The 14,793-nt window shown below is 49.8% G+C and overlaps 1 protein-coding gene across 1 annotated transcript in view; it reads left to right on the forward strand.

Moving 5' to 3' along the window:
* The first annotated feature begins 1,894 nt into the window (after nucleotides 1-1,894).
* Nucleotides 1,895-14,793, forward strand: part of PRDM15 (PR/SET domain 15) — a 56,822-nt gene continuing 43,923 nt past the window's right edge. The window contains exon 1 of the mRNA XM_061193886.1: nucleotides 1,895-1,965. The gene's annotated coding sequence lies outside the window, so the exon portion shown is untranslated. The remainder of the gene's footprint in view (nucleotides 1,966-14,793) is intronic.

A 14,793-nucleotide genomic window follows, 5' to 3' on the forward strand; every position in this document is an offset into this window, starting at 1 on the left:
TAGGAGGCTGTGGTGCACACCTACCGTGAGTGCCACTGGGAAGCCACTGCAGAGCACCAAGCATGGGGGGGGGTGGCGAAATGAGCCCCGGCAGCACTCCACACTCCGCAGGCTCCCTCACCACTCCCTGAGGATGTGCCCTGCTGATCACAGGGCACTTAAGATCAACCTCGGAACTTCCCTGGCAGTCCAGTGGTTAGGACCCCGCGCTTTCACTGCCGAGGGCGCAGGTTCAATCCCTGGTCAGGGAACTAAGGTCCCACAAGCCAAAAAGATCAACCTCTAACGCATACCAATTCATACAAGTGAGTCTGGCTGAAGGATAAATTCCTGCAGGTGGGACTGCTGGGCTAAAGGCTATGTGCATCTAGAATTTCTGTGGATATTAACAAATGGCCCGGATGGAGGTTGTACCCGTTAAATCTCCCACCCGGAAAGGATGAGAACATTTGTTTTTCCACAGTCTCTCCAAAATCACGCTATTCAACTTTGAAAATTCTTTGCTAATGTAATTGATAAAAATGATCTCACTGTGATTTTGCTTACATACATGGTTGCAACAATATAGTTTACTAGCACCTCCTATGCTTAGGAGCCATTGCATGTTCTGTGCACCATCCATAGACTGTTCATTTTTCTGTTGGGTTCTTTATCGTTTTCTTAATGGTTCTTAAGAGCTTTACATATATGAGGGGAATGAGCTCTTTCTAATATCAATTTCAAATCATTTCCCTCAGTTCAGCCCCTCTCTTTGACTTTGTTAATAAAGGTTTTTGCCAGGCAGAAATGAACAAGACAGCTTACATCTCTGAATATGAGAAGCCAGGACTAGATAAGCCATCTCTCTGGTCCCTTCTATTTCTAATACTTTGTGACTGGTGGGGGTCAGGAGGCCACAGCAGCCCCCAAGCTTGGGGTGGAGGGAGGGGCAGAAACACTCAGTGCCAGGGAGCTCTCTGGCCTCAATTTCGCAGCCTGGGTCCGTGTGCAAACTTTGCACAGAGCAGTGTGGGGTAGTGGTTACGGCGGGGACTTCGGGGACTCACTGGGCCTGGATTGAAATGCCCCGCTCTCCGCTCACCAGCGAGCTGCTCTGATTCATGAAATTGGGGCTCAGAGCAAGGGCTTCCAAGCGTTCACTGAGTGGACAGAAAGATGACCAAGAATGGCAACAGTCCATGGGCTAGATTCAGAAATCATTATGCTTGGGCAGCAAATCTTAGAACTGTTTAAAAGAAAAGTTCGACCCCCGCTCTCACCTAACCCTCCCAGCCCCCTCCAGGGAATTCAGGCTCGACGGAGCCATCAGAAGAAAGGTACTGGGTGTGGGTAGGGGGCCTGCGCGAGCTGCCAGTGCAAAGCTGCCGGGGGTGGCGGGACCCGGCTGCGCCACCGGGTAAGGGGCCGCGCGTGGCCGCCTGACGCTCCCTCCAATCTCGGGGAGAGGGCAGCCGGAACCCGCCCCGCTTCTCCCCGCCGATCCGGATCCACGCCACTCGCTCACCGCGCGCCCAGTCCACGCCTCGCCACTGCCTTGTACACCCCGCCCAAACCCTGCCACAGTCCTGTCTACACCGCTCCGGCTCCCCCGCGTCCACGCGGTCCGCGTCCACCGCAGCCGCTCCCGCTCCGCTGGTCTGTGCCACCTTCTCCTCCGTCCACACGACCCGCGCCCCGCTGCTCGCTGGTCCATGCCGCCCGCTCCACCGTTCCCCGTCCACGCTGCCCGCTCGCCTGCTCCCCAGGCCACACCGCCCACCCCCGGTCCAGGCCGCCAGCTCCCCAGCTCTCCCGTCCAGGCCGTCCGCTCCCACGCTCTCGCGTCCACGCCGCCCGCGCCCCGGGAGAACTACAACTCCCACAATGCCCCGCCACCGCCCCCCGGCTTCCGGTGCTGCGTAGTTTCCGGAGCGGATCGCAACCCGGAGTCCGGATCCGATCCCGCTCTGCACATTCCAAAGGCAGGTAAAGCCCGGGCCCCGCGCCCACCGCCCGCCCCCGCACGCGCCGCCCCGGCCCGGCCCGGCCCGCCGCCCCCGCGCGCCCCCGTCCGGCCCGCCGCCTCCGGCCCCGCCCGGCCCGCCGCCCGCCCCGGTCCAGCCGCCATGCCGCCTGTTCTTTGTTACATTCGCCGGCTGCGGGCACCGTGGGCGATCGGAGTCAAAACCCGGCTGGATTTCCCGGAGCCGCTCCGGGATCGCCCTGCGCGCCGCCAGCCCGCCCGCCGCCGGCCCCGCCGCGGGCCCCGCCGCCCGCTCTCCCCGGCCCGCCCGCTCGGGGCGCGGGGCCGGGGCCGCGCTCGCCCGTGGGCGCGGCGCTGGGGGTCCTCCGCCCCCGGCCCCCGGCCCGCGGTCCCGCCCCCGGGCGCCCTCGTTGCCGATGGTGCCTCGTGATGTCACTCTCCCCCGTCCTGGGCCCAGCCCCCGGGGGCGAATGGGGAGGGTCCCTGGACCCCCCGCTCCTGAGGTTAGCAAGGCAGACCCCACGATTCGGGCGACGGGGCTGCCCAGACTCCCCCCGCCGCCACCCCGCGCACCCTGCATCCCGTTTGTGTAAACCCTTGGGTGGCAGAGGCAAGGTAGTGAAATCCGTGGACAGGTGACATGTGCCCGCCCTCGGGGTGGGTGGCTGTGTTGGGAAACGGCGCGCCGGCCCCGCCCTGGCGCGGACAGGTGGACCGGCCGGCCATGTGGCCTCTGGCGAGGGGACGGGTATTCGCGATGAAGGTCAGCTTTGAGAAGACAAGTGAAAACGCATTATGGAAATATCCACCGTGCTGATAGCTATAGTTGTTATGTGTTTATCTCTATTAAGCTCTTAAGGTAGTAGATGAGATTTTTTTTTTTCCCCACAGAAGCTCAGCAATTGCCCTCCTACCCCACCAAGGGTAGATTAAAATGGTAGAAACAAGTGTGTGATCAGAGACACGTGCACCCGTGTACATATTTAAGCGGCCAACCCACAAAAACCACGTTTGCTTAAGCCACTCTCATAGAATCTGGACTCACCAGATAAATTTGGAGAAACCCAGCTTGGTTCCTGGACGTATTTTTAGGGACGAAAAGTAAATGAGCAAGTGGTTTTGTGACAGATCTTCAAAGGCAACAGTGAGAACTCTCCCTGGAGAGTGTAATGATGTAGACACTTTGTTTTTATAAGTTAGCCTCCCCCCCTCCACCACCACCCCCAGTACACACACAGCACCACCGTATTTTGTTTCAAACCTGGACATTTTCACATTTTCCACATTTTCATGGCTCCACTCTGCTTCTCTGGATTTCCTTGACATCACTGCCTTATGGTGAATGGTTAAGAAATAGGACTATAGTTTGAATTTTGAAAGGGAAAGATAGTAAGATTTATCCTGTATAAAGTTTTTTTCTCCTATATCTTTGATTCATATTTTTGCAAAAAAGCTGCCCACAAAGAATACAATATGTTCGATTTTGTAAGCAGAAGGAATAGTTATTTTTTCCAGAAGACCAATAAGTAAATTTAAAAATCACCTCCAATTACAAGGCTAATAGCTTTTCTGGGAATAATTATATTTGAGAAAGAACTCTGTTAGCTTGGGATATACCTCTCATATATCATTCTTTTGATATCATCATCTGTGTAGAAGGCCAGGGGAAGAACACTTCTCCCATTTTGCAGATTTAAGGGAGATTGAAGGCACCTGTTTCTTGCACATGTGATTTGAGAGGCTGAGATTGTGGGCAAGGACTCAAATGCTTTCTCAGCCTCCTTTCCACAGTTGTGACGTATGACAATACCTGTCTTTCATCTCACATGGTTCACGCGTGCACGTGTTTGTTGGCCATCCACCCAGCAGCTGTCACGTGCCGGGCGCTGCAGAGGGCGAGAGGGAAGGCCCTGCCTGGTAGACCGAATGCTCTGGAGGGAGGGAGGTGGGCAGTGGTTAGAGCATGTAGAAGAAGGCAGGAAGGGTGACAGGTGGAGGCGGGGCATGGGCAGGGGTAGGCACACTTGGGCAGTGGGGACCAGGAAGGTCTGACTGAGAAGGCGACATTTCAATGGAAACCAGTGCTGCGAGGCCCTCAGTGGAGATCTGGGGTGAGGGTGTCACAGGCAGACGTGGCAAGTGCAGAGGCCCTGGGGTGGCAGCAAGCTTTGTGTGGCCGAGTTGGGGCAGCACAGGAGGGTGGCACAGGCTGTACTCTACTCAGAGTTTACCCTGAGAGCCAAGCGGACACCACTGGGGTTTGGGGCAGGGATCCAAAGGATCTGTGTCTTTTTAGAGAGGACCCCGTGGCTGCCCGACAAGGTTCCCCTAGAAACAGGGTGGGGGCAGAGGGGAAATGAGGTGACAGGACAAAGAGTGTTTCTAGAGCGAGGCAGGCCTTGCTGCTGGTTTGGGTGGGGAATGTACAGGGGGTGACAGGAGGTGCCATTCACTGAGGTGCAGGTGACAGGTGTGCAGTTTGAGGGGTGGTCAGGGAATCAGGACCTGGTAGACCAGCAGCATCTTCAAACTGCCCCTCGGGTGGGAGAAACCCTTGCCCAGGGCCCATGGTCCTGGTCATCACCTTCCCTAAGTGCTCCCTTCCTAAGGAAGGGTCCCTCCCACTGTCCAGAAGATGGCGACCCCCAGCCCCAGTCTTGGTGTGGGCCGTGGTCAGCTCACAAATGTGTGGGTATCACGGTGCATGGGCGACCTCGGCAGGGGGTCGTTGCTGAGCGGCGACTATAGCAAAGCTCTTCCATCCCAACTACTTGTCTGTGGGAGCAGGGTTTCCTGCACTCATATCTGTAAAAACGAAGGGTAGGAACAGAGTTGAATCGAATTCCATGATACGTGACTGGAGTGGCGGAAAAGTCCTATTTATCTCATTAAACCCAGCTTCTGTGCTAGGTGACTGTTTACCAGTGTGGGCAGTATTTCCATTTTGATCAGTGGTGTCCCAGTTATTGGAACGATAGCGTAGTCCAGGAGAAATTAGCACAAACTCATGGTCATAGGAAATCAAGGCTAATTTGATCTGTATGCGTAAAAGGTGATCAATAGTCATTTCAAGCACAAACATGACACATTGGGTTTAACATCTGTGGTGATGGAAACAGACGATGGTAAAGACAGAAGTGCCGTGAGCCTCCTGACAGATGAAGAAGAGCTTGTCCACATGCCTTGTGACCGGATGGCAGTGGGTATCACGCTGTGGTGTTTCGATTCCAATAGATGTGTTTAGAAGAGCCACACAGCAGTTTTATTTTAAGAAGTTAATATTCATAATATGCTGGAGATTACGTCCCTTGCAGCTGTTTAAAGTAAGGCTGATCAGCTTACACTGTCAGCTGAAGGACAGGAAATAGCATTTTGTAAAACACTTTTGTGGGACTGTTGGCAAAGAGGTCGGTCATGGAACCATGCGTCCTGTGGGCTCAGGGGCCTGGGTGGACTCGGGCATGGGAGGTGATGGCGGGTAAATGCTGGGTCTGGATGGAGAAAGGACCGAAGAGCCGGCCTGGGCTGCCCCACCGTGGCGGCTTGAGATGGGAACACAGCGGGGCCTCGGGAGGAGCAGCGGTTGGGATGGAAAGACCAGGAGACCTCGCAGGAAAGGGTTTCCAGGGGGAGGGGTTGAATGCTGCCTAGAGGATGAAGAGGAGGCAGTCCACAGTGGAGGGCTTTGGTGGAGCCGTGAGGGCAGTTCTTCCCATTCAAGAGAGAAGCCACCGGAGTCCCTCCCAGGATTTTTGCAATGAAAGGAGACAGAAGTGCGGCATTAGAGCCACAGTTAAAACTTTTTTGTTTTCACAAGTGAGCTCTGTTGAAGGCTGGTGTGAATAATCCAGGGGCGTAACTCTGCAGCAGAGACAGGTGTGTAATTAGGGAGGTGCAGGTGGGGCGGGGCCTCCCGGGGAGACGTGGCTGCAGTGTGCCTGTGTGGTGAGTGACAGGTGTGGCCAAGAGGGCTTTGGAGAGGAGGGGCCATTTGGATTAGGTTTTAAAGGTTAGGTAGGAGTTTGGCAGGTGGAGGGAGTTTCTGGAGGAGGAAACAAGCGGAGGGGGTCATGGAGGCTGGGAGGCTATTCATGGATGGTTTGGGGTGGTGAGGAACCTTTGGCTGTCACGGTGTGGGGGACAGCTCAGGGTCACTGTGGGGGCCCAGTTGAAGCCTCTCATCCTAATAGCATCTGAGGAAGCCCAACTCTGGATGCTCCCCTGGAGTCTCCCAGAGCCTGTGGGGTCATGTTTCCGCAAGCTTACAGAAAATTGAAGCGTGGGCTTCCCAGAGATGACGGCTTTCTTCACCTGAGAGGTGCTGGATGTTAGGGCTCCGTTTGACTTGTTTCAATGTTCAGCACCATCTGCTTCTCCAGCTTAAGCACTGAAATATTGCAGGTACCATCAGAAAACCCTCAGTAAATGGCCTTCCACCATGATGAGGCCAGAGGCAAATGTTATAATTCGAGTGTCCCTAAATCATGATCCGCATGTAGGGCCTGCAGGGGATGATGTGCCAGAGCTGTCACTCCCTGCTCGCTGTCGGGGGGAAGGGACCCTACCTGCTGGACAAAGAGTCTGTCTTGGGGAAGGAGGGTTCCCAGTGTTTTGTAACTCAAGGCCTTTGGCCTTTTGTAAGCTTAAAAATATATATGCTAATTAGTTATAGTAAGTTTGCCTTTTATTGTGACCAAAAACATAAGTGCAGTTTGGTGTCATATTAGTCAAGAGGTTTACAAAATCTGTTCTGACCAAGACGCTTCAATTCTGTTCATTGATCCATTGCTTCCATGCCACCCGCCCCTCCCCCGCCCCATCCCTCTGGGCCCCTTTCTCCTGCACATCCGACTTCTCTGGACTTTGTTCTCTGTGGTTTCTCTTTCCACTGTGCTCTCGCCCTTATGCTGAGAATGTGTGAGGATCTTTTCATCACCAAAGCTCCCAGGGTGCCTAGTTTTAAAATATCTCGTCTGTCTCACAAGGCCTATTAAGTGAGAATCAGGCCTCCCATTCCCCTCTTTTTTTTTTTTTGTTAAGCAAAAGATGATTGCCCGTTAGAGCTCTCATCAGCCTGAGAAGGTCAATGTTAACTCAGTTTCCATTTTTGAGATGGCAGAATGCAGACCTCTCTTGCCCCCTTTGCTCAGAAATCCCTCCTAAAGAACCAGATGTGAAAATCAGAAAAACAGATGTCACCTTTGATGAAACTAAGAGGTTCAGAAAGAGGAAACAGAAGAAATTATAAAAGAAATAACGCAAGAAAATCTGAGGACTGCAGGACAGGAGAGCCAGGTTGAAAGGGCCAGCCCGAGCTCAGCACCAAGGCAGACCGTGAGGCTTCAGGGCCCTGGAGCTAAAACAGTCTAAGAGATCTGGGGGGAGGGAGTCACATACAGAGGGGTTGCCTGCTGGGGAGTCATCAGCCTGCTCAGCTGGAGCATTGGAAGCTGAGGACGACGGAGTCTCACTTTCAACCTTCTGCGGGGAAACCACCGCGTACCAGGCAAAGCAGCCGGCCCGTGAGATTGGCGTAAAGACATTTGCAGACAGGCGAGTCCTCTCAAGAGATTTACCTCCCAGGCACCATTCTAAGGAAACTACTGGAAAACGTGCTCCCCAGATCAAAGGAATAAACCAAGAACATGGAAGCAACGGGGGCTCAGGAAACAAGAGCTCCACAACCAAGAGGACAAACGAATCCCAGGTGACAGTGGAAGGCAGGCCCACGCAGCCAGAGTCAGACCTGAAGGGCAGTGGGACAGGAAGGGGCCAACTAGAAAATGAGCAAAAGACATGAAGAGACATGTACTGAAGAGGATTCACAAATGGCAAATAAGCACAGGAAAAGATGTGCCATGTCATTAGCCATGAGGGCAGTGCAAATTAAAACCACGAGGAGATACCACTGCACACGTGTGAGAATGGCTAAAATAAAACACGGTGACACCACATGCTGCCAAGGACGCCAAGAAACTGGATCTTTCAGACGTTGGCAGTGGGGCAGTTTCTTTAAAAACTAAACGTCCACCTAACATAGGACCCAGTAATTACATTCTTGGGCATTTATCCCAGAGAAATGTCACTTTATGTCCAAAAAAACCTGTGCACCGTTGTTCATAGCAGCTTTATTTGTAATAGCTAAAAATGGGGACAAAACTAAGGCTCCTTCAGTAAGTGAGTGGTTAAACTCACGTGATGGAGTGAGAAGCAGTGAAAGGGATGAACTATTGGTACATGTAACAACCCAGGGACATTATGCTGAGTGAAGAAAAAAAGCCAATCTCAAAAGGCCACATACTGTGTGGTTCCATTTATATGACACTCTTGAAATGATAAAGTTTGTAGAGTTGGAGAACAGATTAGTGGTTGCTAGGGGTTAGGGATGGTCAGGGGACAGGGTGTGACTATGGTCAGGGGACAGGGCACATGAGTGAGGTCTTTTCAGTGATAGAACATTCTTGAATCTGGATTGTGGAGGTGGTCCCATGAGCCTACACCTGTGATGAGAAGACATTGAATTGCGTGCACACGCACAGTGCCAAGGTCAATATCCTGGTTTTGAGAGTGTGCTGCAGTTACACTCTCCAACTATGTATGTGATATACATAGTTATGTAAGATATAACCCTCGGAGGAAACCGAGTGAAGGGTTCAGGGGACCTCCCTGTGCTATTTTTGAAACTTCCTGTAATTCTTTCAAAACTAAAGAGCTAGAAAGTATTCCATGTGTGGCTTACCTTATATTTCTGTTGAGACCACTGCTTTGGTCACTGACAAGGAGGGACTGCTAAGTCATCTGGGCCAATAGCAAACCTGCAGGACCTCAGCCTTCATCACCTCTGTCCTTTATCCGTCCCCCTCCATCACATAGGCAGGCCAGAGACGGCCTGGGAAGGCCCAGCCAGATTAACAAACAAGCGATAACCTTCGTTTCATACTTATATCAACAACCTTCTTGAAAACGCCTTTTTCTTTGAGTTATTTTTAGCTACCTGTCTTTTAAAATTCTGAAGTTTTCATTTTCCAGTGTTTCAAAACTGATTGTTTTTTCTAAACCCCAGCTTCTGCAGATCACATTTAAAAATAATCCTTATCGGGACTTCCCTGGTGGTCCAGTGGTTAAGACTCCTTGCTTCCACTGCAGGGGGCACCGCAGGGTTCAATCCCTGGTTGGGGAACTAAGATCCCACGTGCCACGCGGTGAGGCGAAAAAAAAAAATTCCTTTTCACCTTGCACGCACTAGGACAGCTACTGTCAAAAACCCCAGAAAATAACACGCGTTGGCGAGGGTGTGGAGGGAATGGAAGATGGTGCAGCTGCCGTGAAAAGCAGTATGGTGGGTCCTCAGAAATTAAATGTAGAATTACTGTATGATCCAGTAAGTCCACTTTGCGTATAGACCCAAAAGAGTCGAAGGCAGAGACCCGAAGAGGTATTTGCCCCTTGTTCATAGCGGCATCATTCACAGTAATTAAAACGTGGAAGCGACCCAAGTGTCTATCGACAGGTGAATAACGATGGGGTATTATTCAGCCTTTAATAGGAGGGCCATTCTGACACACAGTCCAACGTAGATGAACCTTGAGGACGTGATGCTGAGTGAAGCAAGCCTGTCTTGGAAGGAGGAACACTGTCCGATCACCTACAGGAGGCACTTTGAGGACTTGGAATCTGAGCGATCGTTGTTGTAAAGAGTGTTCTGTCCCACGTTTGGTGTATGGTTCCCCTTCCAGGACCTGTTTCCTGGGGAATCTGGATCGAGCTGGTCTGTGCTGGGATGTGGGGGAGGCTCGTCTTACCCTCTCTTTCCTCTCCAGGTGGTGTTTGGCCAGCGGCAGGCTGGGGAACACTCCCAGTGGCAGGTGGTCTGTAGAACTGCACTGTGTTTTTATAGAAAATTTGTGTGAAACTGACAACAGTCCAATGAGGTTTCTGGGCTGTCTGAGCTGCGGGTGGCGACAGGGTGTCTGCCTGCATCCAAGTTCTGGGTGATGAACGTTTGCAGCCGTAGGAGGAGACCTGGTCCCTGACCACCTGCCTGAGAGCCAGACTCGGCCTCCCGTGGCCCCCGGAGCACCAGGCAGGGAAGCTGGGAGTGGCCCGGAGTTTGTTTTTGGTGCGTTGGGCTGCTGCGGGCTTCCAGGCGGAGGTGCGGCCGGGGAACCGGGTGTACGTGTGGGACCCCGAGTAGAGTCACCAGCACCCACGTGGTATTAGCATCAGCCACAGAAGCAGGTGTGACTGCCTGGGAAGAGGGTCCAGCACGAGGAGGGATGAGAAGGGGCCGGTGCTGAGCCCATGGGAGCCAAGACAACGATCGGGTGGTGGAGGAGGATTCCCCAGGGGGGCGGAGCACCGGGAGAGAGCAGCTCAGTGCGGTTGGTCGGGAGAGGAGTGGCTGTGGAGGAGGGGAGGGCAGTCAGCCACATCCGGTGTGACACAGAGGTCAAGTGAGGTGAAGAAAAAGATGTTTAGTGGACTTGGTGTGCGTTCAAGGCCAGCTTTGGGGGCAGGACTCAGAGTCAGCAGAAGAGGAGGACCTGGGAAGAGTGTGTCGGCACCATTTACAAATAGCTTTAGTATGAACACGCAAAACAGTGAACAGGCAGACAACAGCCTACCGCACGTGTCCATCACCAGCTCGGCTGCTGTCGCCCAGTCTGGCTGCCCCTCCACCCCGTCCAGCACTCCCCACCGGTAGGACCGCGAGGCAAACCCTGGTCACATCATTGCGTTTGTAAATATTTCAGTCTGTGTCTCTACAGGAGAAGGACTCTAAAAATAACCACAGTACTGTTACCCACCTAAAACATTTAATACTGGTTCCTTAATATGGTCAAAATCTGGTCAGATGTCCAGTTGGTATTCAGATATCCAGTTGTCCGATAAAAGTCATATGTGCTTTATCTCCACCAGTATCCAGACCATTCCCATGCATTGTGCTGGAAGTTGCTTTTGAACTACAGTGATTTGATTTCACTGATTTTGATGAGATCACTGTAGGTTCCCAGGTGGTTATAAGAAAGAACACAGAGAGATCTGTGTATCCTTCATCCAGTTTCCCCCAGCGGTACCATCTTGCACAACTCCAGTACCGGGTGGCAGCAGGGATGGTCACCTTGGTGCAGTCCAGATACAGAATGTTCCAGCCCCGCAAGGAGCCCTCTGGTGCCCCCTTATAGCCTCCCCCTCTTTCCTCCCACCCCTCTCCCTCCTTTACCCCACCAACCAGTGCTCTAGTCCCCTTCTCAATAATTTTGTCATTTCAAGAATGTTATGTGAATGGGATCATATGGCATGTAACCCTTGAGGATTGGCTTTTTTCACCCTGCAGCATTCTGGAGATTCATCAAGATCGGTTGTGTGTGTGTCAGTAGTTTCATGTTTTTAGTTGCTGATTAGTATTCCAGGCTGTGGATGGACCACAGATTGTTTATCAGTCACCCAATGAGGGACTCTGGGTTGTTTCCAGTTTGGGCTATTAGGAATAAAGCTACCCTCAGTAGTCGTGTACAGGTTTTTTGTGGATGTAAGTTTCCATTTCTCTGGGATAACCGCCCACCAATGCCATTGCTCGGTCATAGGCCATGTTGGTTTTATCAGAAACTGTCAAATGGATTTCTACTCCCACCAGCGAACACAGATGTCCCAGTCTCCTCATCCCCGCCGGCATCCTGCCGTTCTGAAAGGTGTGTAGTGGTGTCATTGCGGTTTTTACTTGCGTTTCCATGGCAGCTAATGATGTTGGACATCTTTTCATGTGCTTATTTGCCATTCCAGTGTTTTTGTTGATGAAATGTCTATTTATGTCTTTTGCCCATTTTCTAATTGGATTGTTTGCATTTTTACTGTTGGGTTTTGAGAGTTCTTTGCATACTCTGCATATGGTTACGTGGTTTGCAAAAATGTCTCCTGGTCTTTACATTGTCTGTTCATCCTCTTAACAGCATCTTCTGTAGAGCAAAAATGTTAAATTTTGGTAAAGTCCCATTTATCAATTTTCCTTTAATAAACTATGCTTTTGGTGACAAGTCTAAAAACTGGCTAGTTCTAGATCTCAAAGATTTTCTCCTGTTTTTCTAAAAAAAAATTTACTGTTTTATGTTTTAAGTCTTGATCCATTATGAATTAATCTTTGTGTGAGATGTGAGGTCACAGTTCTTTTTTTTTTTTTTCCTGCCTCTGCATGTCCAGTTGCCCCAGCACCATTTGTTGAAAAGACCATCCTTCCTCCACTGAGCTGCTTTTCCCCTTTGTCCAAAATCAGTTGAGCATATTTCTGTGGGTCTGTTCTCCATTTCCATTGATCTGTGTGTCTGTCCCTCTACCAATACCAAAGTCCTTATTACTGTCCTTTATAATTAAGTTTGAACCAGGTAAACTGATTTCTCTCACTTTAGTCTTCTTTTTCAGAATTGTTTTTAACAGTTGTAATCATGGGGGCTACCGAGTAAACCTCAGCTGTCACAGAGAACATCTGCCCCAGATCTCCCCTCGCTCCCCATTTCCCACCAAGTTACACACAGATACTCCTGGTCTAAGCCTAACTGACCCTCATGACGAATCTGGTTTCCTGACATGATTACTGTGGTCCCCCAGTGATCACCGTTGTGGTTAGTTTGTTTGCTTTTTGCAGTAGGAATCATGTAAGTGTTAAAAGGATTGAAGGTTAAGCAGCAGTTCTCAGACTTGAGCTGCATCAGAATAACCTGGAGGTTTGCAAATACACAGAGTGCGGGGCCCCAGCCCAGCAGGTCTGGGGAGGGGCCCAAGAATTCGCATTTCTGAGAAATTCCCAGGTGCTGCCCGTGCTACTGTTTGCTGGTCCAGGGACCACACTGAGAACCACTGGTATAAGTAAGTTTCCCCAGGATCGGTGGTTAAAATGGCTGCATCTCACACTTTGAATATTTTTCTGTCATTTTCCCTACAACAGTACTATTTACAATCCCTTGTTCTGGGATTTCTTACATGCTGGAGAAGTCTGGAGACTGGACTTCCCTTCTGCAAAGGAGCATTCTGCACACCAAAGGGATTTTGCCAGCACAACACAGACTTCAAGAGGCTCCTTTATAAAAGTTATTTATGACAAACCCACAACCAGCATAATACTCAACAGTGAAAAGCTGAAAGACTTCCTGCTAAAATCTGGAACAAGACAAGGATGCCCACTCTCACCACTTCTATTCAACATAGTATTGGAAGTCCTAGCCATAGCACTCAGACAAGAAAAAGAAATAAAAGATATCCAAACTGGAAGGGAAGAGGTAAAATTGTCATTATATGCAAATGACATGATACTATATAGAAAACCCTAAAGGTGCCACACAAAAACTACTAGAACCGATAAACGAATTCATCAAAGTAGCAGGATACAAGATTAACAAACAGAAATCTGTTGCATTTCTTCACACTAACAGTGAAATATCAGAAAGGGAAAGTAAAAAATGAACAATCTCTTTTAAAATCGCATCCGCCCCCCCAAAAAAAAATACGTAGGAATAAACCTGATCAAGGAGGTGAAAGACTTATATGCTGAGAACTATAAAACATTGATAAAGGAAATTCAAGATTATTTAAAGAAATGGAAAGATATCCCCTGCTCTTGGATTAGAAGAATTAATATTGTTAAAATGGCCACACTACCCAAAGCAATCTACAGATTAATTGTCCCTATCAGATTATCTGTGACATTTTTCACAGAACTAGAACAAATAATCCTAAAATTTATATGGAACCATAAAAGATGCAGAATTGCCAAAGCAATCTGGAGGAAAAGGAACAAAGCTGGAGGCATAACTCTCAGACTTCAGACAATACTACAAAGCTACAGTAATGAAAACATCATGGTATTGGCACAAAAACAGACATATGGATCAATGGAACAGAATAGAGAGCCCAGATATAAACCCATACACCTATAGTCAATTAATTTCAACAAAAGAGGCAAGAATATACAATGGAGAAAAGACAGTGTCTTCAGCAGGTGATGTTGGGAAAGCTGGACAGCCGCATGTAAATCAGTGAAGTTAGAACACACCCTCACACCATTCACAAAAATAAACTCAGAATGGCTTAAAGACTTAAATATAAGACATGACACCATAAAACTCCTAGAAGAGAACATAGGCAAAACATTCTCTGACAGAAACCATAACAATGTTTTCTTAGTCTCCCAAGGCAGTAGAAATAAAAGCAAAAATAAACAGATGGGACCTAATCAAACTCATAAGCTTTTGCACAGCAAAGGAAACCATAAACAAAAGGAAAAGACAGCCTATGAAATGGGAGAAAATATTTGCAAACAATGCGACTTGATTTCCAAAAGACACAAACAGCTCATACAAGTCAATAACAAAAAAACAAACCAATCCAAAAATGGGCAGAAGACTTAAATAGACATTTCTCCGAAGAAGACATACAGATGGCCAATAGGCACATGAAAGGATGCTCAACATTGCTAATTATTAGAGAAATGCAAATCAAAACTACAATGAGATACCACCTCACACCAGTCAGAATGGCCATCTTTAAAAAGTCTACAAATAACGGATGCTGGAGAGGGTGTGGAGAAAAGGGAACCCTCTTGCACTGTTGGTGAGAAGGTAAATTGATACAGCCACTATGGAGAACAGTATGGAGGTTCCTTAAAAAACTAAAAATAGAGCTACCATACGACCCAGCAATCCCACTCCTGGACATATATCCGGAGAAAACTCTAATTTGAAAAGATACATGCACCCCAGTGTTCACAGCAGCACTATTTACAATAGCCGAGACATGGAAGCCTTGAGAGGCCAGACCAGAGGCAGGCACAGGGGAGGCGG

This window comes from Eubalaena glacialis, chromosome 6, assembly GCF_028564815.1.
Source record: "Eubalaena glacialis isolate mEubGla1 chromosome 6, mEubGla1.1.hap2.+ XY, whole genome shotgun sequence".
NCBI lineage: Eukaryota > Metazoa > Chordata > Mammalia > Artiodactyla > Balaenidae > Eubalaena > Eubalaena glacialis.